Raw genomic sequence first — 24,172 nt, forward strand, 5'->3', positions numbered from 1 at the left:
TCCATATAAAAATCTAGGGGGTGGCCGGCGCCATGGCTCAATAGGCTAATCCTCCGCCTGCGGCGCCGGCACCCCGGGTTCTAGTCCCGGTCGGGGCACCAGATTCTGTCCCGGTTGCCCCTCTTCCAGTCCAGCTCTCTGCTGTGGCCCGGAAGTGCAGTGGAGGATGGCCCAAGTGCTTGGGCCCTGCAGCCACATGGGAGACCAGGAGAAGCACCTGGCTCCTGACTTCGGATCAGCACAGTGCACCGGCCGCAGCATGCCAGCCGCAACACTGTCCACTCTACCTGTCAAAAAAAAAAAAAAAAAAAAAACTAGGGGGTGAAGCCAAATACATTAAGGAAAGTTTCTAGTTGAAAAAAAAAAAAAAAACAAACAAAAAAAAAAAAAAAAACAAAGAAAGATTGAGAATAAATTATCTGAAATTATCTGAGCACTGAAGAAACCAGACTGGGGCAGCACTCGGCCTGTTAGGCACTGTTGGGACGTCCGTGCGCCATGTCAGCTCGCCTAGGCTTGAGACCCCACTCCAGCTCCTGACTCCAGCTTCCTGCTAGTGCAGACCCTGAGAGGCATCAGTGATGACTCAATGAGTTGTATTCTTTTTTTAAAGATTTATTCATTTATTTGAAAGAGTTATACAGAGAGAGAAGGAGAGGCAGAGAGAGAAAGAGAGGTCTTCCATCCGCTGGTTCACTCCCCTGTTGGCCACAATGACCAGAGCTGTGCCGATCCGAAGCCAGGAGCTAGGAGCTTCTTCTGGTTCTCCCACGTGAGTGCAGGGGCCCAGGAACTTGGGCCATCTTCCACTGCTTTCCCGGGCCTAGCAGAGAGCTGGATCAGAAGATGAGCAGCTGGGATTCGAACTGGCACCCATATGGGATGCTGGCACTGCAGACGATGGCTTTACCTGCTACGCCACCATGCCGGCCCCAAGGAGTTGGATACTTAACACCCACATGGGAAACTTGGACTGAGTTCCCAGCCCTCAGTCTTAGCTCCATGGCTGCTGGGCATTTGGCAAGTGGACCAGCAGATGGAAGCTCACTCGCTTGTGCTCGCTCTCACTCTTCTCCCGTATTATTAAAAAAAAGAAAGAAAGAAAGAAAGAAAGAAAGAAACCAGATAAAAAGAACTACAAATAAACTCTAGGAAACAGAGAGGAGGTAAAAGTACACATTAATTAACTGTTTCAGGGCCGGCACTGTGGCTCAGATTAACACCCTGGCCTGAAGCGCCAGCATTCCAATGGGTGCCGGCTCGAGACCCGGCTGCTCCACTTCTGATCCAGCTCTCTGCTATGGCCTGGGAAAGCAGTGAAGATGGCCCAAGTCCTTGGGCCCCTGCACCCATGTGGGAGACCTGGAAGAATCTCCTGGTTCCTGGCTTCGGATCAGCACAGCTCTGCCTGTTGCAGCCATTTGGGGAGTGAACCATCAGATGTAAAACTTTCTCTCTCTCTCTCTCTCTCTCTCCCTCTCCCTCTCTCTGCCTCTCCTCTCTCTGTGTGTAACTCTTTCAAATAAATAAATAAATCTTTTTAAAGAATGTTTCAAATGGTAGATTTAGTGAAACCAAAACAGATTCTTCAAGAACAATAAGGGGGCCGGCGCCGCGGCTCACTAGGCTAATCCTCCGCCTTGTGGCGCCGGCACATCGGGTTCTAGTCCCAGTCGGGGCGCCAGATTCTGTCCTGGTTGCCCCTCTTCCAGGCCAGCTCTCTGCTGTGGCCAGGGAGTGCAGTGGAGGATGGCCCAAGTGCTTGGGCCCTGCACCCCATGGGAGACCAGGAGAAGTACCTGGCTCCTGCCATCAAATCAGCGTGGTGTGCCAGCTGCAGTGAGCCAGCCGCGGCTGCCATTGGAGGGTGAACCAACGGCAAAAAGGAAGACCTTTCTCTCTGTCTCTCTCTCTCACTGTCCACTCTGCCTGTCAAAAAAAAAAAAAAAAAAAAAAAAAAAAAAAAAACACAACAATAAGGGAGCTGGCATTTGTAGCATAGCAGGTTAGGCTATTGCCTGTGATGCCAGTATCTCATATGTGTGCCAGTTTGAGATCTGGCTGTTCCACTTCCAATCCAGCTCTCTGCTAATGTGCCTGGGAGAGCAGTGGAAGATGGTCCAAGTGCTTTGGCTTCTGCATCCAAGTGAAAGATCTGGAAGAAGACCCTGGCTCCTGGGTTCAGACCAGCCCAACTCCAGCTGTTGCGGCTGTTTGAGGAGTGAACCAGCAGATGGAAGATATCGCTCGCTCGCTCTCTGTCTCTCTCTTTCTGTGCGTGTGTATGTGTGTGTGTGTCTCCCCCTCGCTTTAAACTCTACCTTTCAAATAAATAAATAAATCTTTAAAAAAAAAAGGAGAAAAGAACTTTTGGTATTTCAAATTTTAACTGGTAAAAAAGAGAGAGAAGAAAACAGAAAAGAAGACATAAACAGCGTTGGGAGTGAGAAAAGAAATGTGACTCCAGATAAAGAGATTTGAATTATTTTTTAAAGACTGTATAACAAACAATGCATCATGGAATTGAGATGAGAACTTTCCAATACTGCCAAGGAGAACTTCCTATGAAGACTGGCCAACACGGGTGCACCAGCCACATCCAACTCTGACAAATGGGGCTAATGCAACTGAAGAGCTTTTTATTTGATCTTAATTAAATTTAAATAAACATATGACTGATGACAACTGTAATAGAACAGTTCTAGGGAAAAATTTTTAAGATGTACAGAAAATAGCCCAAAAACTAGAAAGAATTTGAATGAGCCAACTAAGACATACTCTAAAATAGACTGTAGTCACAGATATTTTAATAAGCAAATTCTAAATTTTCATAAAGCAATCATTATGTAATAAATTGGCAGAATATACAAAGAGATCAGAAAACTTCTTATTTCTTCAAAGCTAGCCCTGATACAAAATTCCAACAAGAAAGCATGCCCACACAGACACACACACACAGAGCTATAAGCATGCTATGGTCAAGAGCAAGTCCAACATCTCAGTGACAGAAATCTGCAAAGTATGGCCTATGGACAAACTCTGGCCTTTCACCTGTTTTTTGTATGGTCCAGAGGATAGAGGTGTTTATCTTTTTTAATGGTTGGAAATTAGGGTTTGCTACATACTTGACAAAAGTGCAAGGCAAAACAGCACTTAATGTGAAATGTATATGACGTTCATTCTCATTACAGCCGTATGAGGCTGCTGCGCATTGTGGAAACCAGCACAGAGAGGTGAAGTAACACCCCTGAGGTCCCACAGCCACTTCTGAGGAGGGCAGTGCACATGAAGGTGAGATGTGTAAAAGACCAGAGACCAGCAATAACAAGCAAACGCTACCACTGATTTGATCCTATGGAGCACAAACTTAAAACTCCAATTAAGCACACCACCATCTCCCAGCCAAAAAAAACAGCCACAAATCCATTCTTTTCATCAGAACTTACAGTACAAAACTACATTCTATTATTTTGAATTCCACCAATTAAAAATGGGTGGGAATTCCTTTTCTCTCTTAGTATCTATAATTATATACATAAGAGAGGGGAGAGAGATCTATAATATACATAATATCCTTGATTTCACCTGTTGTGCTGCACAGTCTAAAATATTTACACCTGATCCCTTACAGACAGTTTGCTAACTCTTCATCTAAACAACTGTGGTTCATTTCACACTCTGTTTTTTGGATGACTACATGACCCTTGCAGGTTGGCTAGAGTCTGCTCATCATAGGTACTCAGGGGCTAGGCTGGCCTGGAATGCTGCTGGTCACTGGGTGTCGTGAGTGGCAGTAAAATGCTGTGGCATTCCTTCTACCTGCAACTCGTTAGCCAGAAGCACCAGATGGCTTGGCCCAACTCCAAGGGATCAACGGAATGCAATCCCATCACACACTTAGAGGGCAGAGTGTTGTCCTAATGACATCATGGGTTGAATCTGTGAATGCAACTTAAATTAGGGAAAATGTCACTTGTTACAGCAGCCTTTGGAAACTAACACACCACCTGTGGGACTAGCTCAAAGACAGAAACAGGTGAAACAATTCTAAATCATGTGCTGACATGCCGATGTAGGACATGGTACCTTAAGCACTAGGCTAAATCACTCCCTGGGGAATGAAAAAAAAAAAGGAAAAAAAGAAACATGCAAACATTTCAATCAGTTCATGAAAATACATATTCAGGAAAGTTATGTGTGATTTCAGTTTTTTCCATCAAAATAAACATGTTAATTCCTTTTGCACAGGACCTTTTTGAAGCACCCTTGTATATAAAGTAATGAGGTGTGCCTGCGCTGTAACTGCAGACTCCCACGCCCTGAGGTCAGCTAATGAAAACTTTCAACCCACCACCACCGACTCAGCAGACCCCAGAACGGCCAACGCTCCACTCCACCCACTTCCTGGCAGTGAGGAGGCCTGTTGTCTGATGAGCTGAGGGAGCTCAGGTGGAAACCTCGCTGCTCAGCCTCCACTCCCCAGACTGACCACTGGGGGAGAGGAGAGAGGCTGAAGCAGGTGTCTGACCTTCCTGATGGAGCTGGCACAGACGCAGACGCCCATGTTCTCGCTGCTACCCCCTGTGACGCCACAGCCAGACTGAGCCCCGCCAGACACAGCTGTGAAGCAGCCCACATCGCCTCCCTCTGCTCCTTCCCCCATCTCCCAACCAGGGGCTAACCCATAAGGGCCCCCAACACTCAGCTCTGTCATCACCTGTCCAAATCACATAAGGAAGAGACACAGAACTCTGGAACATTATCATTACCCAAGTATTTGCAGAAGATGAAGAATGGCTTGAAGCAGACCATGCATAACGCAGGGGGATTATGAACCAATGGCAGACTTGCAGCATCAGCAGGGGATATGGAGGTGAGCCTGCCAGCCTGGGCCCCTGCTCCCCACCGGGCAGTTGCTGACACAGCTGATGCTGATGGCAAACAGCTCAATTAGCAGTCAGCTCTGCCCTTTCACCTCCTGAAAGGGTAGCTTGATTTCCCTGCAAGTGTAATATGTTTGATAATTAAAAACTCCCTGAGAGCCCCTGTGGAATAATTAAAGGGCATGAGACTGGCAATGTGAGAAGGCTGTGACGAATGGCAGCAGAGCAGCCCAGGACACACAACTGCAGGAAAGGCACGGATCACGGCTGGAAGCGTCCCAGCAACACAGGTCACAAGCCACGGCTTTCTTTGGGCTTCTAAGGGGGGCGTTTTAAAGCATCTTAAGGGACAACTGAACGCACATATCAGAGCTCATTAAAGCGCCACCATGTGTTCTGTGGCTCCCACTGATGGATGCCTTGGCAGCTTGACGCTGGACATCCGAGCCATCCCAGTCAGACTCAGGTACCGACCTGGGAGATGAACGGCCGAAGGACACCAAGCTTATTAACTTCGGTGACAAAGCAGCCTTAATTTAGAAAGCAAAAATGGCACTTGATATTAAAACCCAAGATGCCCTAGCAGGAGAGCATTAATGAGGCCGAGAAAGAAAAGAGGAGAATCATGATGAGGAGGAGCAGCTGGCCCCCGCACGGCAGGTGTTGCACTTGCTGGAGCAATGCCAGTCGGGGCAGCAAGGCCAGGGCCCACATCCCTTCACGCCCTGATAGGCAATGCAGGCCTAATACGGAACTCAACTTCTCCCATCCGCACTCCCTGCACTGTGCACCTACTAGGCACCAGGCAGGAGGCAGAAACATGAGAACACAGAGACGGACAAACAGATGTGGCCCCATCCTTTGGGGGGCTCGCAGATGAACATTTTTCTGCAGAAACCCAGAGAATAAATAATTTAGGCTTTGAAGGACACATGGTTATGACTCCTGCCGTAGTACTTTCCATGTACTTTTCCATGCTTTCCATGTAGCATAAAAAGTGCTACAGACAACATGGGTATGAATAGGTGGGACTGTGTTCAACAAAACTATTTTTAAAACATGTTGGGGTGGGCACTGGCCTAGGAGTTAAGATATTCTCATCTCAGGCTGGCACTGTGCTGCAGTGGGGTAAAGCCCTGGCCTGAAGCACCGGCATCCCATATGGGCGCCGGTTCTAGTCCCAGCTGCTCCTCTTCTGATCTAGCTCTCTGCTATAGCTTGGGAAAACAATAGAAGATGGCCCAAGTCCTTGGGCCCCTGCACCAACATGGGAGACCCAGAAGAAGCTCCTGGCTCCTGGCTTCGGATGGGCGCAGCTCTGGCTGTTGCGGCCAATCAGGGAGTGAACCAGCAGAGAGAAGACCTCTCTCTCTGTCTCTACCTCTCTCTGTAACGGTCTTTCAAATAAATAAGTCTTTAAAAAAAAGATATTCACATCTCCATGGGGCCGTCTTGTGTCACAGCAGGTTCAGCCATTGACCGTGACAGCAGCATTCCATATGGGCATCAGTTCAAGTCCCAGCTGCTCTACTTCCCACCCAGCTCCCTGCTAATGTGCCTGGGAAAGCAGCAGAAGATGGGCCAAATGCCTGGGCCCCTGCCACACACGTAGGAGACCTGGAAGATGTTCCTGGCTTCAGCCCAGGGCCAGCCCAAGCCATTAAAGCCATTTGGAAAGTGAATCAGCAGATGGAAGGTACCTCTCTCTTTCTCTCTCACTCTCTCTTTCCCTCCCCCTCTGTAACTCTACCTTTAAAGTAAATAAACAAATATTAAAAAAAAAAAAAAGAAAGCTATTCATATCCCACATCAGAGTGCCTGGGCTCAAGTCCTGGCTCTGGTTCCTGACACCAACTACCACTAAGGCAGGTCCTGGGTTGGGTTCCTGTCACCCATATGGGAGACCTGATTGAGTTCCCAGTTCTCGCTTGGCCCAGCCTCAGAGGATGCTCATGCTCTCCCTCTCTCTGCCCTCCCCAGCCCCACTCTCTCAAAAATAAAAAAGCAGGTGATGGCTGGACTTGACCCATGAGTAGAAGTTTGCCAGCCTCGGGTCTAGAAAGCATTAAACAAATACCTGGCCAATGCCAACGATTACTGGAGCTTGCTCCGTGTCAGGCAGAGTTCTAAATGCTTTGCAGATATTTACTTATTTCATCCTCGCAGCAAGCTTCTGCGGCAGCAGTGTGACGCTCATTTCACAGATAAGAAGGCTGAGGCACAAACAGTGACCGGCTTAGCCAAGCTCAGACAAGTGGCAGAGCAGCTGGGTTTTGAACACTGGAGCTTCCCTGCCTGGCAAACAGTAGGTAAGGCCCAGTTGGGGTTAACGTTAGGAAGAACGGGAAGGCCTGAGAGCACTTACCAGGTGGGCCGGCTTCAGATGGGCTCTCAGGGAACGGCCGGGGTGTCAGGTTCCAGGCTGTACCTGATCTTGACACTGCTGTCGGAATGACTGCGGGCTTAGTAGCCGGAGAAAATACAAAGGGGTCCCCTCACAGAATCCAGGTGAGCACTGCCCCAGGTCTTGCAAGGCATCAGCAAGCCAGCTCCTCACCTGAAGCCTCTGGGGAGAATCGGCTTCTGACTCCGCTGGGGACGCTGACAGCGTTTAGTCCCTTGTGGTTGTAGGGCTGCTGCCTACACCTGTTTCCTCGCTCGTGGTCAGCCAGGGGCCCCTCTCAGCTCCTCCATATTAAACCAGCAATGGTGCCTGAGTCCTTGTCACTCTTCACATCTCTGACCCCGCCTTCTTGCTAACAACATCACCACTCTTAAGGGCGTCTGTGACTAAATGGAACCCCCCTGGGTCACAGAGTCTACGCTCCCTTAGTGCCCGTACTTCTGACATCTGCCACGTCCCCTTACATGCACCATAACATGTCACAAGTCACAGAGAGTGGGCAGACACATCTCTGGAGGAGCACGGGGCAAAGGCCTTGGCATGAGAACTGAAACCAGGCCAGGGTGGGTGGGGCAGACAGGATGTGAGGGCTGGACACTGCGGCAGGCCGGTAGCAAGTTCAGATGTTGGTCTCAGAGCCCGTGGGAACCTTTCAGGCTCAATGGGAGACAGGCCCTGATCCATGTGTTTTGATGGACAGCTGCTGGGAAGAGAACGGAGCTGGCAGGGGTGAAGCACAGCGGAGAGCCGGTCAGGCGGCCACAGCAGTGTCCAGACGCAAGATGGTGATGGCCTGAGGCGGAGTCGCAGAGGAGCTGCAGGGAAGGCGCAGATCCGAAATGGGCTTCCGTTTATTTATTTCGGAGTATAAGATGCGGTCTTGGTTAAGACATTCCATAAGCTTTAAAAAGTATTCTCTCCAGATTATAAAACGTTAGTTAAAACTGTGCAATAGGACCAACGCTGGGCAAGCAGGAAGACCTCAGATGTGGAGGAATCCACACGCAGGGTGTGACGCGACGCCTGCCAACCTTCCAGACCGCACTAGAAAGACAGCTGAGGGGCCCTCGTCCGGGGCACACGCCACTTCCTGAAACTGCCAGCGTTACCCCCCGGCAACCAGAGACTATTCAAAAATGCACAGGCTTTCTTCTTCAGCACGGTGGAGGTGCCCGGGGCAGTCACGGCCCCTGCCTAGCACAGGTGCAGCACCGCTTCGTCGATCTCGGCGCTCGTCCAGCCATTGCGGACGCCGTCCCGGTGGTTACCCAAGCCCAGGAGCACACTCCTAGGAGCGGCTGTCCCGCGAGGACGTCGTCTGCCCCTCCCGCCAGTGGGCGCAGGAGCCACGGCGTCGGTCTACACAGCTGCTGATGGCAGCACGAATCGATCAGGGGCGAGGGCCGCGGAACAGGGGCTGCAGCCCACGAAGAGGGGGTGATGGGCGCCCACGCCGCCCAGGCGCAGGCGCTGCTTGCGCGGTTTCTGCTTCTCCGCCACAAGCAGGCCACTGACCGCGCAGTGCGGGTACTCGGCACCCTGCAGTAGGCCCAGGTGGTCAGCCCCACCGGGGGCCGGCCCGGAGGCCACGGCTGCGCAGCTGAGGCCCGAGTCCGCGGCCTGGCCATGCGGTGCCTCAGCCGGGAAGCAGACTTGGTGGTGAGCCGGGGAGACATTCTCCATGAGAGACAGGCCCGGGCGGGCCCGGCAGGCAATCCCGGGTGGGAGGCCACTCAGGACGAGGCTGTCGTTAGGGCCGGCCCGAGAGACGTGCACCACGCAACATGGGTGGGTGGGCGGCCTGAGTCCCCGACTGCAGGGACAATGTCCTCCGTTGAAAACGCTCCCAAGATGCCTGCGAGGCGGTTGTCGTCCCGCAGAAAGCCAAAATGCCGGCCTGGGCAGAATCCCGCTTCAGGCTCTGCCGGGAAGGTGCGCGCACCTGCTGCCCTGAGGACGCCCCGGGCTTGATTAGAGACACTCGGCATAACGGGCGGCCCCAGCGTTCTTATTACAGTTCCTAAGAATCTCCCCTCTCCCCCCAGATATAGGCCCCATCTCCCGCAAAACCCCCTTCCTTTAGGCCCAGTGCAAAGTCACAGGACTGCATGGTTTTGTAGGTGAGCACTGCCATTTACTGTGTGACCTCGGCAAGTCGCTCAGCCTCTCTGTGCCTCAGATCTCTCGTGTATGGCACAGAGGTGGCAGGACTGGTACTAACGGGGAGTCCCTCTTGGGGAACGGCGAAGTCCAGCAAAACTACTGTCCTGTGAACCAAGCGCGGTGGCTGACACTGATACGTGTCGGCAGGTAGGTAGGGAGCGGCAAGGAGCCGCCAACACCAACCACAGACACCGCCCAAGCCCCACCTCCTGTGTCGCTCCCACGGGGCTGAAGGCTCAGCACAGCCACTCCCCACCGTGCAGCTAAGCCTCACTTTCTCTTATGCAGCAGAGGCGGGGACACCCTCCAGGAGACCCCCCCCCTCCTCTGCTCTGAGCCCCACCCCTTGTCCTTTAAAAAGGATGACCCAGGGCTGCTGGGGGCAGTTTTCCCCCTCGAAGTGGCCTGCACGCCTGTCAGTGTGTACTGAGGGAGCCTGAGGCTAGAAGCAGGCCACACCAGCTCCACCCTAGATCAGACCTCCGACTCCGTCTCAAGTTCTCTGCCAGCCCGCACACACTGAATGAAACAGGACACAAGGATGCAGCTCTATTCGCCAACTGACTGCAAGATTTATGTTTCAACAAAAAGATAGAAGAAATTCCATTGAGGCCGGCGCCAGGGCTCACTTGGTTAATCCTCCGCCTGCGGCGCCGGCATCCCATATGGGAGCCGGGTTCTAGTCCCGGCTGCTCCTCTTCCAGTCCAGCTCTCTGCTGTGGCCCGGGAAGGCAGTGGAGGATGGTCCAAGTGCTTGGGCGCCTGCACCCGCACAGGAGACCAGGAGGAAGCACCTGGCTCCTGGCTTAGGATCAGCACAGCGCGCTGGCCGTAGTGGCCATCTGGGGGTTGAACCAACAGAAGGAAGACCTTTCTCTCTGTGTTTCTCTCTGTCTACCTGTCAAATAAAAAAAAATTCCATTTAGAACTGTCCCCCAGCTTTCACAATAGGTAATGCGTAACCACTACATTTGCTCTTTTGAGATGATGCGTTAAAGATATAATATCCCCAGACCCGGAGACCTGGCGGCTCCATCTCTCTCTCCACCAGCCCCTCCCTTTACTGGGAATTTTCTGCTTCCCAGATGAAGCTTAGCTGCTTCTCCTGTCACTGCTGCATCCCGTCTCGTAAACTTCCCGCAGCTCCCGGACAACAGCTGGATTCATCTCTCCACCGGTACCATCCCTTTGCCTTTCACTAAACCCTGCCTTCCTGCTCACGCCTATCTGTGTCTCCTGGTTGTATTCCTACATGCGGAAGACAAGAGCCTGGACTAAGTCTGGCCGAGGGTCTCTCCAAGCCCAGCCAGAGTTCTTGATCCCCACAACAAAAATATTCAAAAATCAAACAACTATTTAAAGTTTCTGAAAATTGTCCTAAGGCCGCATAGCAAATGAAGAAACATTGACTCAAGAAAATCTATGCAAAGTTGGTAAGAATTCTGAGTCTGTGGCATTTGAGCCACCATCTACTCCCTCCCTCCCCTTAGCGAGGCCACCCCCAGCTGAGAACAAACCGCCCCTCAGAGAGCTGCAAGGCATTCAAGAGAAACACCTGCTAAGGCCAGGGTGAGGAGAGCTCTCTTAGCCCCCAGGTCAGTCTGACTTGGGTGCAGGTGTGCGTGGGGTCTGCTCTGTCTCAGCCACCCGGATCCACTTTGTGCGTTCCTGTGTTCTCTATCTACACTCTCCGTACCCATTTCCTGAAATCAATCAGAAGCCTTCACTTCACAGCTTCCTTCCAGAGACCACCCCTCCCTGTCCCTGAAGATGTTCTGAGCCAAACATATTCTAATCTGCAACCAGTAAGAAACTCTTCCCTTCTCTGCTGACCTAAGGCCGGCCTTCTGGGGGCCCAGCCATGGAGTGCACACTGTGCAATTCCTAAGTTCCAACTAGAATTTGACCATTTGAAACACTCCCCAAGCGGGGCTTGTGTCTCCAGGGCTAGACGACTCAACTGTGCCCCGAATAAACCTGGTATTTAACCTCTTTACAGAGCTTGTTTATTTCTGCCTGCACCGTTGCTCTGGGCAGTCCCCAGCTCCTAAGCCTGGGGTCCAGCTGCCAGGACACATCATCCCCTCCAAATCCATCAGGAGAGGGTGAATTCCTGGTGAGCACAGCTGAGACATGAGGGCTGCTCTCCTCCACCCACCCCTGCCTCTCCCTCTCTTCAGATGGAGACGACCCCAGACTCAGCAGGCCAGGATGCCGCTCTCAGCCCCTCGTCCACAGCGAGGCCAGGGGCGGCTGCCTCGCCCATCGCCTGCAGCCCAGCCCTTGCCTGGGGATCAGAAGCTTTTTCCAGAGCAACTGACTGTCTTGGAAACCCAGTGTAGGAAAGTTAAGGCCTCCTGGCTCTCTTAGCAACGATGGAGATTTGGAGTTAAGAAAATAACAGGAGGCTGGGAATTCTTTTCAATGAAGAGCGACAAACCAAAACCAGAGATGTAGGCAAAGAGACAGCTACTGGCGTCCCAACAAACCACCCTTGCCCCCAGTTGGGTCAGACCCTAGAGCAATTTCTGCCCCAGGGCATCCTTGAAACCACAGAGCAATCAGTGGGCACTTGGTGGGCGTGGTGCACAGTGGATGAGGGAGGGAGGCAGGAGGGCTCCAACACTTTCCCTCTGTGGACTTAGAAGTCAATGCCTAAATTAAGTGCCTCAAGGATGAAGAATAATTCTAAATCACCACATTTATGGAATTAATTAGGCGCTTAAGTTAAGCATCTTGCAAACTAAAACACACTGTGTGTGTTGGGTATTATTATTTAACAGAACAACCAATATAAGTACATTAATTCTAGGGTCAGGCACATGATTCAAAGCCACCCCTTCCTGACGTTAGGGGTTACCTGACTTCCCAGAGATGCAGCTACTTCCTCTGTGAAATGTGTCTCTCCCAGAGAAGATACTTGTGAAGTTCTAACAGGTTGCCTGGTACCCAACCAGTGGCAGCCAGTGATGATTTAGCAGATCATCAAGTCCACTAAGATCCAACCGAGTTGCCACAAACATAGAATGTTCTAGAACCCCAAAACCAAAGCTGGAAATAGCGTGTTGATGCTAAGTCATTAAGTTGTCAGAAGCAAACAAGATCTGAGGACGATGTGCCTGCCACTTTTTAAAAATGCAGTCCCTGATCCGGCAGGAGTTGCGGGTACATTTCCATATTCCCGGGAAGGGTTCGCTCTGTAAAGTGTTCCAGGGTGCATCCGAACGGGATTTGCCGCTGCTGTACAGCCATGTACACTGTGGTGCTTTTGATGGACATTAGAAAGACTTTCAAAATTCTCTCAAAGGCACTAAAGGATTATTCTTTTGTCCTTCAACTTCCCTTTGATAGAGACCATGCGAACAGTATTTAGCTGGAGCCCTGTTGCTTCTGGCAGAAACTCTGGGTGCCCTTTTTGTTTTTGTACCTGAGGTCGGTCCCTGTCTGGCCACTTTGTTCTCTAGATGAAAAGGTGACTCCGTTTCCATAGAAGAAACGGTTTGATGGTTTCCATCAATTCAGGAGGAAAGCAACATAGCCTTGTCACATTAATATGCTTTTTAAAGCAAGCTGCCCTGGGAGTTTGCTTTGATTACAGCTTCTGAAATGGATTTCACATCTAAGTGCTGACCTTTCCTAGGTATCTTGTAGATAATAAATCATCTCCAAACACTCATATTTACCGAGACATACCACACACTGCGTATGCATTAATGCTTTAAACTTCAACTCTAACTTTACCTACTGAAAGTACCCCAGCACAATACTGCTTCATTCTTTTCTGTGTCCCCAAGTCAGAACACAGTGCACAATGAATGCTTATGCTGCCCGACTGGGGTGAGATGGATGTGACTTTGATAGTTTCATCAGGTCAAGTTGCTTTTCCAAAGAATCGCGACCTTGACTGGGATACAGAACATACTCATTCCTCCTGGCTTTCACATTTTCAGTGTGTAGGTCGCTGGACTCTGCCTGACAGCTAAAAGTTAGGTCCCTAGGTCACTGCCCTGGCTCTTCCCAACCCCACCAGCACACTAGGCTCAGGCCTCCACCCTGTGTCACCTGGACTGATGCAGCAGCCTCCTCACGGTCTCCCTGCCTCCATCCCCAGCCCCCACCAAGCCTCACGGGTGAGGCAAAAGATGGCTGCAATGTACTATTCCTTCCCTGGCAGTCCAAGCAAGCTAAGTAAAGGACGTTCCACAAGCACCTGGCCAATTCTCTCGCAGACCATCAAGGTCACCAAAGACGAAGTCTGAGAAACTCTCGGGCAAGAGGAGTTTTAGAGACGCGATGACCGAGTGCAGTGGAGAATCCTAGATGGGATCCTGGAAGAGAAATAAAGACTTCAGATTCCAAAGGAAGGGACTCTAAACCAAGCATGGACTTCATTAATACAAATATCAATACTGATTGATTCTTTGCAAAAATGGGCGGACTGAAACGGGCTCTGTGGCAGATGGGAATTCTCTGTGCTTACTTTAAAACTTTCATAGAAACCTAAAGCTGGTGCTCAAAGTCCACATCAAAAGACAGTGGTCGAGTGCCGCCGCCGCAGCTCACGAGGCTGGCTAATCCTCCACCTGTGGCGCAGGCACACCGGGTCCTAGTCCTGGTTGGGGCACCGGATTCTGTCCCGGTTGCCCCTCTTCCAGTCCAGCTCTCTGCTGTGGCCCGGGAGGGCAGTGGAGGATGGCCCAAGTGCTTGGGGCCTGCACCCACATGGGAGACCAGGAGAAGCACCTGGCTCCTGGCTTCGGATCAGCGCGGTGTGCCGGCCACGGCGGCCATTGGAGGGTGAACCAACGGCAAAAGGAAGACCTTTCTCTCTGTCTCTCTCTCTCACTGTCTAACTCTGCCTGTCAAAAAAAAAAAAAAAAAAAAAAAGAAGACAGTGGTCGGACATTTGGAAAGTGAACCAGCACTCTCTTTCTGTCTACTTGTGTCTGCTTCTCTGCCTCTCAAACTTCAAAAAGGATTTTTGCAAAAGGCACTCTGTCCTCACAGGACACAGCATGAGAAGGAAGTGGCCCGCAGAAAGCCCTCGATAAATGCGACAGGGCCGTTGCCTGTCGAAAGCAAACTCAAATCACAGGGAGTCTCTGTTCAGAGCAGACCCAGCACCCACACTGGTGACAGTCTCACTGGGGTACACCCCAGGGTGGCTCCGAGACACAGGACACAGAGGCTCCACCAACAGCCCAGGCCAGTGAAGTGCCACACGGTGGCCACCGCTGTTCACAAGGCGAGAGAGCTGCCGCCTCTCTCAGTGCGCGTGGAGTGGAGCTGGAGGCCCGTCCGCACCCCAGGAAGGCTGCCAAGCTGTGACACATCTATCCCCAGCTTGTGCTGGGCCTGTCAGGGCGAGCCAACTGGTAAGAAAAGAAATCACGGCCTGCACACAATCCAGCCCCAAGCAGAGACGAAGCAGGGAGAGAACCACACGGCGCCCCGGCACAAAGCACTGCTCCCAGGTGGAGGAGTCTGGGTTGAGTTTTTCAGGCTGAACTGAGCCCGGAGCCCCTTAGCAGGAAGGGAGAAGGCATCCACTGATGACATAAATGGATTTCTTAGGCTTGCCTTCGAAATTCACAGTGTCGACATAGATTCTACAGTTGCTTTTTAGAAAGGCCTTTTTTCTCCAAGGACACTGGGGTCTGTCCTTGTCATTGCTTTCAAAAATCAAAATCAACCATTTCTCTTATTGGGTGAAAACCACAGGAGCCCCCAAGTGGCAAGTTTGGTCCCCAGACCATGCCAGCCTCTGTGTACAGGAGACTGGGATGCAAGGCTCGGCCCTGGGGTCAGCCAGGCTCTGGCACAGGCCGGCCGTGTGACACTGGGGCCATGGGGAGGGAAGTGGGCAGCTCTGGGAGCTGCTCTGGAAGTCAGGCCCCTCACCTACAAGGCTCTGCTCTGTGCTTACAGAGAAAGACCCTGCAGTCTCTGTGGCCAGCACGCGGCTCCCAGCCTCAAACCACAGCGAAGTCCTCTCAGCTTCTCACCCGGCCTGGAGGTGAACAGGTCCGTGCAGCAAAAGACACTGCACTGCCACCCTGCTTGGAACAGCCTGACAGCTCAACGAACACCTCCGCAGGGCCAGATCCAGGCCACGGACCTATCTCCTGCAGCCTGGCCCTCACCAGCCTTTGATTCAGGCAACACAGAGAAAGGAAACTATAAACAGAAAGATGGATAGAGTCTGCTTCTTAAAACCTTGGAAGTGTTCACAGAAAAGCATTCTGTAAATAAAGTTAGAAAGCAACCCCAGGCGAAGATGTCTGCAACTAGGGCCAGTGCGGCGGCCTAGCGGGTTAAGGCACTGCTTGCCACGCTGCCATCCCACGTTGGAGCACCGGTTCGAGTCCCAGCTGCTCTGCTTCTGATCGAGCTTCCTGCTAGTATGGGTGGAAGGGCAGTGGAGGACAACCCGAGAGCTTGGGCCCCTGCCACCCACCTGGGAGACCTGGATGGAGCTCCAGACTCCTGGCTTTGGTTGGCCCAGTCCTGACTATTGTAGGCATTTGGGGAGTGAACCAGCATATAGAAGATCTCTCTCTGTCTCTCTCTCTCTCTACCCCACTTCCTTTCAAATATTCACATAAATAAGTATATCATATATATATATATATGTTAATCTTGGCAACCTACTTCATGGATGTAGGATCAATATCCATCACATATCACATGGAGGGAAAAAAGAACTCTTCATCCTTACAGATCAGTAAGAAAAACAAAATACAGAAGGGAGGCCTGAATAACCATAGACTGTACCCTCTCGTACTGAGGGCTCTGCATCCAGGAGAAAGAGGATGGATAAGAACATGTGGGCAGGGCCAGCTCTGTGGCGTATTGGGTAAAGCTGCTGCCTGCAGTGCCGGCATGCCATATGGGCACCAGTTCTACTCCCAGCTGTTCCACTTCCGATCCAGCTCTTTGCTATGGCCTGGGAAAGCAGTAGAAGCTGGCTCAAGTCCTTGGGCCCCTGTACATGGAGACCCAGAGGAAGCTGCTGGCTCCAGATTGGCTCACCTCCTGTCTTTGCAGCCATTTGTAGAATGAACCAGCAGATGGAATATTCTCTCTCTCTCTCGCCCTCGCCCTCCCTGTAACTCTTTCAAATAAAAAATAAATCTTTAAAAAAAAGAAGATGAAGAAGAACTGAGAACAAACAGGACTCAAAGTTGAAAAAGAAGCAATTCCCTTGGGACAGAGCCCAAGCTGGGCGCAGGGCAGGGCTCCCTCCCACCAGTGCCCACCACCTTGGCTCATTCCCCGGGTTGTTCTCTCCTTTCTCCTGCCCTGGGTGCAGTGGTTCCTAGCCCATGATCCAACCACCACACCCACTCTGATAACAGACCATAAAAATGAAAGCTTCAATTTTTGGTTTCAAGAAATTGGGTAAGTGCTTGGGTCCCTGCATCCATCCATGTGGGAGACCCGGAAGAAGCTCCTGGCTCTTGGCATTGGGTTGGCCCAGCTCCGGCTGTTGCGGCCATTTGGGAAGTGAATATCAGTGGTGGAAGACCTTTCTCTCTGTCTCTCCTTCTGTCTGTAATTCTACCTCTCAAATAAATAAATAAATCTTTTTTTAAAAAAAAAGTGTGTAACTTTCAAGTCAACCAAGTCTCAATTTTAATAAGAATACTCATTATTCATTATCCCTGTGGATAGTGGGAAAGGTCACAGCCTACATTCTTATCATAGACTGTGTGTTTTGGGAAGAAAACTTTCATTTAAATTTCCTAGGTTTGGCTTAGTAGCCAATTCTGACTTTATTTTAATCCAGTGTGAAAGAAAATCAGTACAGGTTGTGGCAAAGATAATTATATCACTTTCCCAAATGTCAAGGGTTAGTGCTTTTGTATTCCGTGAGATATCTGATTGTAGAAACTTGCACTTCTTTGTAATAGCAATTAAGTCAAAGTTGTAAGAACCTATAATTTGGGGCTTGAAGTTGACTCTAATGAGTGAACATGTTTATTTTTCCTTTGCGCTTTCTAAGGGCTTAGTAATGAATTAAATGCAGGGCTCTTTTTCTTGATTATTGCTTTAGAAAGAAATTGTCATGCCTCACTACTCATTTTCAAAAAGAGATGATGGCATACTTTATTACAGGATTTTTATGTATTGCTAATGTCTAGAAAACTCAGCAGAGTAATTCTTCCTATTCAAGGAGAAACTGATTGAGTGAATTGGACAGCTATAAAAGCCCATCAATTGTGACCTGAAAAGTTTATAGGAAAAGCACACAAAGAACCTCCTCAGTAAGTATAAATCTACCACCAGGGATACACAGGTAGTATAAATTACCTATGGGAGATAGTAGGCATGTGAAAAACAACTAAAAGTATACTGAGATGTGTAAGGAACATCCAAACGAAAGAAGTTCAATTATTTATAAGCATTTAAAAGCCAGGCTTGGGGGCCAGCACTGTGGTGTTGTGGGTAAAGCTGCCACCTGCAGTGCAGGCATCCGATATGGGTGCCTGTTCTAGTCCTAGCTGCTCCACTTCCAATCCAGCTCTTTGGTTGGTATGGCCTGGGAAAGCAGGAGAAGATGGCCCAAGTCCAAGAGACCCAGAAGAAGAGACTGGCTCCTGGTTTAGGCCTGGCCCAACCCCAGCAATTGTAGCCACTGGGGACCAGCACATGGAATCTCTCCCCCACCCTTTCCCTCTGTCTCTGTAACTCTGCCTTTCAAAAATAAATAAATAAATAAATAAATAAATCTTTACTTTAAAAAATGTGGCATCAGTGGTCACAGAAGGTCCAAACCTTGGGCAGTGTGTGGTGGAAGAACGCTGGCTGCAGTAGCTCCTTCACCTGGGCAATGGGGACCCCTTGGTGTGTGTGTGCCCGGATACTTTAGGGAAAGGGAGAGCGTGGCTTTTACTCCCCAGCCACTTCCCGCCATCAGTTTCTACTGCCAAAGACCACGGCTCCTGGCTGGTGGTGCTCCCAGGAGGCGGGCACTGTGGCTTCAAGCCTTGGGAGGTTATGAGCTGCTGAGGGTACCGTAATATCCCCTGCTGGATTCCCTTAATCCTCTCAAATACCCTGAAAATAGTCCTTGTGTTAAGCTCTTTTCAATTCACTCATATGGACTGCGCCGTTGATCCCCTGGGTGGGATCCTGGCTGATGCCCCTTCTCCCACCAGCCACACTCAGCTCCACGAATGAGCTCGACCCGGTGGTTCTAGGCTGAGACCAGCCAAACAGCTGGTGCTTCCTGCAAAAACAGTGCCTCTTTTTTGATTGCTGGATGCAGGCTCAGATCTGTATTTGGAAAGCAAACTGAGGCGAGAGCATGCAGAAAGATGAGGAAGGAGACAAAAGCGGAGGCAGGGAAACCAGCTTTGTGTGCTAGGTCTCCAGGGCAAACAGGGAATAACCAGCGTTATTCAGATCACATTAAATAACCGTCTGAAAACACGCGGAGGTCGGGAGCCCAGCTTTGGCCTGCTGCGGCTGCTCTCCCAAGGCGGCGACCCCTCTGGGGAAGGCTTCCACGTTGGGAGCTAGGTAGGATGCTGCACCTGCCTGCCCGGAGCAGCGGCTGCAGGGAGAGGCGGTAGACTTCGACTACCAGTCCAGAATGCTGCCTTCAAAATGTCCCCCTTCCAGTGGGAAGCTCAAAAATGCTGACATTTTGCTTGCACACTTGCAGAAGTGAAAACAATTAACGTGCAAACAGAAACCCCGGCTCCCCTAGCGCCCTCGGCGTCAGTAAGCTTGCCAGCAGAGCGCAGGCGGAGGAGGAGGAGCCGAGCCAGGCCTGTGCGAGCAGCGCTGGTGTCTCCTAGAGGCCCGGCAGCTCTGCCAGACCGCTCGCAAGACCGTTAAAGACTGGAAATGGCAAGAAGGAAACATCGCAGTCATGGAAGATGTTGTTCCGACACCCCCACACCAGGCGGACAACAGCAAAGGCAGAGAGCGGCGGGCGCTGAGCCCTGTGCGGGGAATAGGAAATATGTGAAGCGCATCTGAGGCAGCAGGAAAGCCAGATGATACCGCAGCAGCAACCTGCCAGCCGGGCCCATGCGCGCCCAGGACCCTCACCGCATCCGGCGCAGAGGCTCGGGGCACGCAGGCCCGGGGAGGAAGGCAGCCTGTGTTTGCTGTTGGCTCTTGTGAACGCTAGATCTTAGACTTGGACAGACAAAACACCCAACAAAACAGAACGAGAGAGTAATTGAAAAGCGGACGGGCAGGCTTCCGGCCACCACGTCCTTCCCACAGCCCCTCTGGAACCGTCGCCTCGCTGGTTTTACTTTTGAGATTTCTGTTCCCACTCTGCCTTTCACTTCTGCCTTTCCGCCCCTCGTCCGTTCCTGCCATCCTGCTTCATAAGTGGCTACTTTTGCCTTCTAGTGATTGAGAGAAACTTTTACAACTTTTCTTCCAAAATAAAAATAGCAAGCGGTGACTCCTTTTATTTATTTATTTATTTTATTTTATTTTTTGACAGGCAGAGTGGACAGTGGAGAGAGAGACAGAGAGAAAGGTCTTCCTTTGCCGTTGGTTCACCCTCCAATGGCCGCACCGCGCTGATCCGAAGCCAGGAGCCAGGACAAGTAGTGACTCTTGAGACCAGAGCAGCAGACAGAGCTCTCACTTTAAATTTGATTTTTCTTTTCTTTTTCTTCTTAATTTTTTTGCAGAAGGCATGGCTTGAATTAGTTTTATTTTTCTAAACTTTAAATATATATATATGAAAAAATATGTTAAAATGTTCTCTACGTATTGACTGCTTCTTGTAGGTCTCTTTTTACTACATCATGGCCACTGTTCCCTCTGAGAATAGAATGTAACACGTTCCCCACCAGCCACAGCCAGGCAGCCTGAGCTTGACCCTGGCCTGGTTCACAGCCGGAATCTCCTGCCTGTAGAGCCGATGTGTGCAGCCAGAACTTGGCTCTGAGGGTTCCTGATGGCGTCTTTGTTTGACCTGTGTGTGCAGCGGTCTTACGTCTGGCCCAGACCTCAGGGTTCCGCCTCTTCTTCCTCCGTGGTACCAGAAGAGCCTCCTCGCCACGCTGTCCAAATGGAAGAGTCTGCTGCCCTTTCTCCCGTGCCTCTGTGCAAAGAACAATTTTGCACGGCACATCTTAGCCCCTCCTCCTCGAGGGGTGGTTTTCTTTCGTAAGACACCTGGTGTCCATCTACCCTGACCTCTCTTCAAGTCTGGATCCAGAGCCAGTGGCCCAGGAAGAGGCTTGGATGGCCTAGACTTTCTGTCCTCCACCACCTTCCTGCTCTTAACCATGCCCCCCACCCAGTCTTACAAACTGATGACAGTTTATATCTGATCAGCTGATGTTCAGAAAGCCTGGAAAGAATTTTTGGACTTTAGCCCACCAGGTGGTCTGGTTTGACAAACCTGCTGAGAGCCAAAACTGACACCTTCAAGGGCAGTGTCAAGGGCCGGGCGTGCCGCCCTCTGAACATCAGGCACTGAGTGGGGTAGGGGTGATACTCATGGGAGCAGCTAGAGCTTTGGGGATGGGGTGGAGGTAACTACTATTTTTTGCCATGATCTCTTTCCCCTTCATTTGTTAAAATTAAATAAATGGATCAAAATTGAATAATCTAAACCCTGCCTTCAAAAATGAAAAACTTTGAAAATATTATTTAGTAAAAACAATAAAACTCAAATTTTTTTTAACCATGAAAAAAAAACACATTGAATCTGAAGTATTGGTATTACTTTGATCTGGGCAGGCTCTCATTTGCAAAGTCAGCCCAGATTGAAACGTCCTATGCAGTAGTTTCTGAATTACTTTTCTAAGGTCATATTTAGATAGACCAGAATACTCCAGGTGAGGAGGCACCATTTATCTGGCTATTTCAGCCCTTCTAGGGATGACGCATTGTCTGATTTAATCTTCATGGTACCAGAAGACAAAGCGTCTGTTCTTATCCCAATTTTACAGAAGAAGAAATGATCATACAACCAAGAGCTGGTAGGGCTGCAATTCAAACTCAAGAAATTCTACTTCCACACATTGACCATCTTGACCTCTGTCATATACTGTTTCTTTCTCTTTTTTTAAGATTTATTTATTTGTTTGAAAAGCAGAGTTATAAAGAGGCAGAGAGAGAGAGAGAGAGAGAGAGAGAGAGAGGATCTTCCCTCTGCTGGTTCAGTTATGCAGATCCGAAGTCAGGAGTTTCCTCCAGGTCTCCCACATGGGTGCAGGGGCCCAATGACTTGGGCCATCTTCTACTGCTTTCCCAGGCCGTAGCAGGGAGCTGGATCAGAAGTGGAGCAGCTGGGACTCAAACCAGCACCCTTATGGGATGCCGGCACTGCAGGCAGCGGCTTTATCCACTACACCACAGTGTCGGCCCCCTACACTGTTTCCTGCACAGCAGTTAACACACCACTCGGGATGCCCACATCCTGTGCCAAACTGCCCAGGTTTGAGTCCTGGCTCTGCTTCCCATTCTAGCTTCCTGCTAATGCAGCAGGTGATAGCTCAAGTAGATGGGTCCCTGCCACTCACAAGGAGGAGACCTGAATGGAGTTCCAAGCTTCTGGGTTGGCCTGTTGCAGGTGACTGGGGGAGTGACTCAATGGATGAAAGATCTTTGTCTCTGTATCTCTGCCCTGCAAATAAAATGAAAACATTTTTAAAAAATAATTACTAAAAATCACTAATAAATGGTTTAGTAGGAGAATGGAAATCCCCATAAAATTCACACTTCAGAAACCATCATCAAAATGCACAGGCATATTTTCAGTGTTCACAAATCATCAAGCCGAGACATTATTCATGTCATTCAAGGGATGTTATCACACATTTCAACAAAGGGTTCTTAGTGCGGACTCTTAGCTCAGTCTAGTCGGGACCAGTCTATTTTCCATTGCATCCAGAATACACGGCGACAGCTGGAGGCTCTCTGGTTCAATCCAGTGTTAGCACGGAGTTCAGTCAGCATTTCATTATCATTAGTTATGACTGAGCTGCAACACAACACTTTAATGACGTGCATATAATGTTCTCTTTATCATTTGCATTTGCCATCAAACCACGGGACTGTAAAGCATGTAACACTTGGGTTTTAGAAAGACGTGGGCACTTAGCATTGATTAGAGCGGCCTATTTTGCACCTGCTTCTCATCAGACATGACAGGGACTCACTGGCTTCTCTCCAGAAACTGAGGGCTGGCATTTGCTACATTAAAACTCACACTTTGCTTAAGCTGTCTCACTTCACTCAGGTGTTCAGTGGTTATGAGTTAGGACACAAGTCCTGGGGATAGAAAAGGAAATGGATCCAACCAAGAAGAGAGTGGGGTGGGCATTCGGCACAGTGTTCAAGACACCACCTGAGACATGTATACCCCATATCAGAGTGCCTGGGTTCAAGTCCTGGCTCCACTTTTGTGTCCAGCTTCCTGCTAATGAATACCCAGGGAGCCCTCACGTGATGGCTCAAGACCCTGGGTCCCTGCCACTCGTGTGGGAGGCCTGAATTGAGCTTCTGGCTTCTGCCTGACCCAGCCCTCACTGTTGCTCGCATTTGGGAAGTGATCTCTTTCTGTGTCTGTTTTTTAAATAAATAAATGAATGAAATAAAGACAACCCTAGACCATCAAAAAGAAGCCAAATTTTGCCGTCTTTACTTATTTCAGTGAATTTACTGCCAAAGCTGAGTCTGTATTCTATATTCTAGGACTTTTTATGAGAATATTTTTGTTTTTAAGAATATAAAGGCGCAGTGGGTTAAGCTGCCACTTGCAATGCTGGCATCCTATATTGGAGTGCTGGCCCAGATCCCAGCTGCCCTGCTTCTGAACCAGCTCCCTGCTCATGTGCCTGGAAAAGCAGCAGAAAATGGCCCAAATACTTGTGCCCCTGTCACTCACATCGGGGACCTGGGTGGAGTTTCGGGCTCCTAGCTTTAGCCTGGCCCAGCTTTGGCCATTGTGGCCATTTGGGGAGTCAATCAGCAGGTGGAAAATCTTTCTTCTTCTTCCTTTCTCTCTGTAACTCTGTCTTTCAAATAAATAAATCTTTTAAAAAAATAGAAAAAGGAAAAGTAGAGTGTACCTATTACAGCTCCAGGGTTCCCCATATGCCCACTCTGTTGTGGCTGGCAATGTCACTGATTCTTGCCAACCCTAAATCAGACAACAGGCCTAGAAGACTTTTTTTTTTTTTTTTGACAGGCAGAGTGGACAGAGAGAGAGACAGAGAGAAAGGTCTTCCTTTTGCCGTTGGTTCACCCTCCAATGGCCGCCGCGGCCGGCGCGCTGCGGCCGGCGCACCGCGCTGATCCGATGGCAGGAGCCAGGAGCCAGGTGCTTTTCCTGGTCTCCCATGGGGTGCAGGGCCCAAGCACCTGGGCCATCCTCCACTGCACTCCCTGGCCACAGCAGAGAGCTGGCCTGGAAGAGGGGCAACCGGGACAGAATCCGGCGCCCCAACCGGGACTAGAACCCGGTGTGCCGGCGCCGCTAGGCGGAGGATTAGCCTAGTGAGCCGCGGCGCCGGCCTGCCTAGAAGACATTAAACAAAACACACAGAGGTAGATTATCAGCAGGCAGAAAAACTGAAGAAATAATGAAAAGTACTGATTTTAGATGCATAAAAAGAATATTTTAAAGCATTTATAACCGATATGGAGGGGAATTTTTAACTAACAATTGTATTTAGCTTTGTACAGAAGATAAGGAAAATATGATCAGGGTATAGTGAAATCAATAGGCAAT

The 24,172-nt window shown here is 50.1% G+C and overlaps 1 pseudogene; it reads left to right on the forward strand.

The window, feature by feature from the left end:
- The first annotated feature begins 9,176 nt into the window (after positions 1–9,176).
- Positions 9,177–19,429, forward strand: LOC100355574 (protein LSM12 pseudogene; annotated as a pseudogene).
- Positions 19,430–24,172: the final 4,743 nt, after the last annotated feature.

The sequence above is a fragment of the Oryctolagus cuniculus genome, chromosome 15 (genome assembly GCF_051225735.1).
Source record: "Oryctolagus cuniculus isolate XC-2025 breed Fujian yellow rabbit chromosome 15, ASM5122573v1, whole genome shotgun sequence".
In the NCBI taxonomy this organism is placed as follows: domain Eukaryota; kingdom Metazoa; phylum Chordata; class Mammalia; order Lagomorpha; family Leporidae; genus Oryctolagus; species Oryctolagus cuniculus.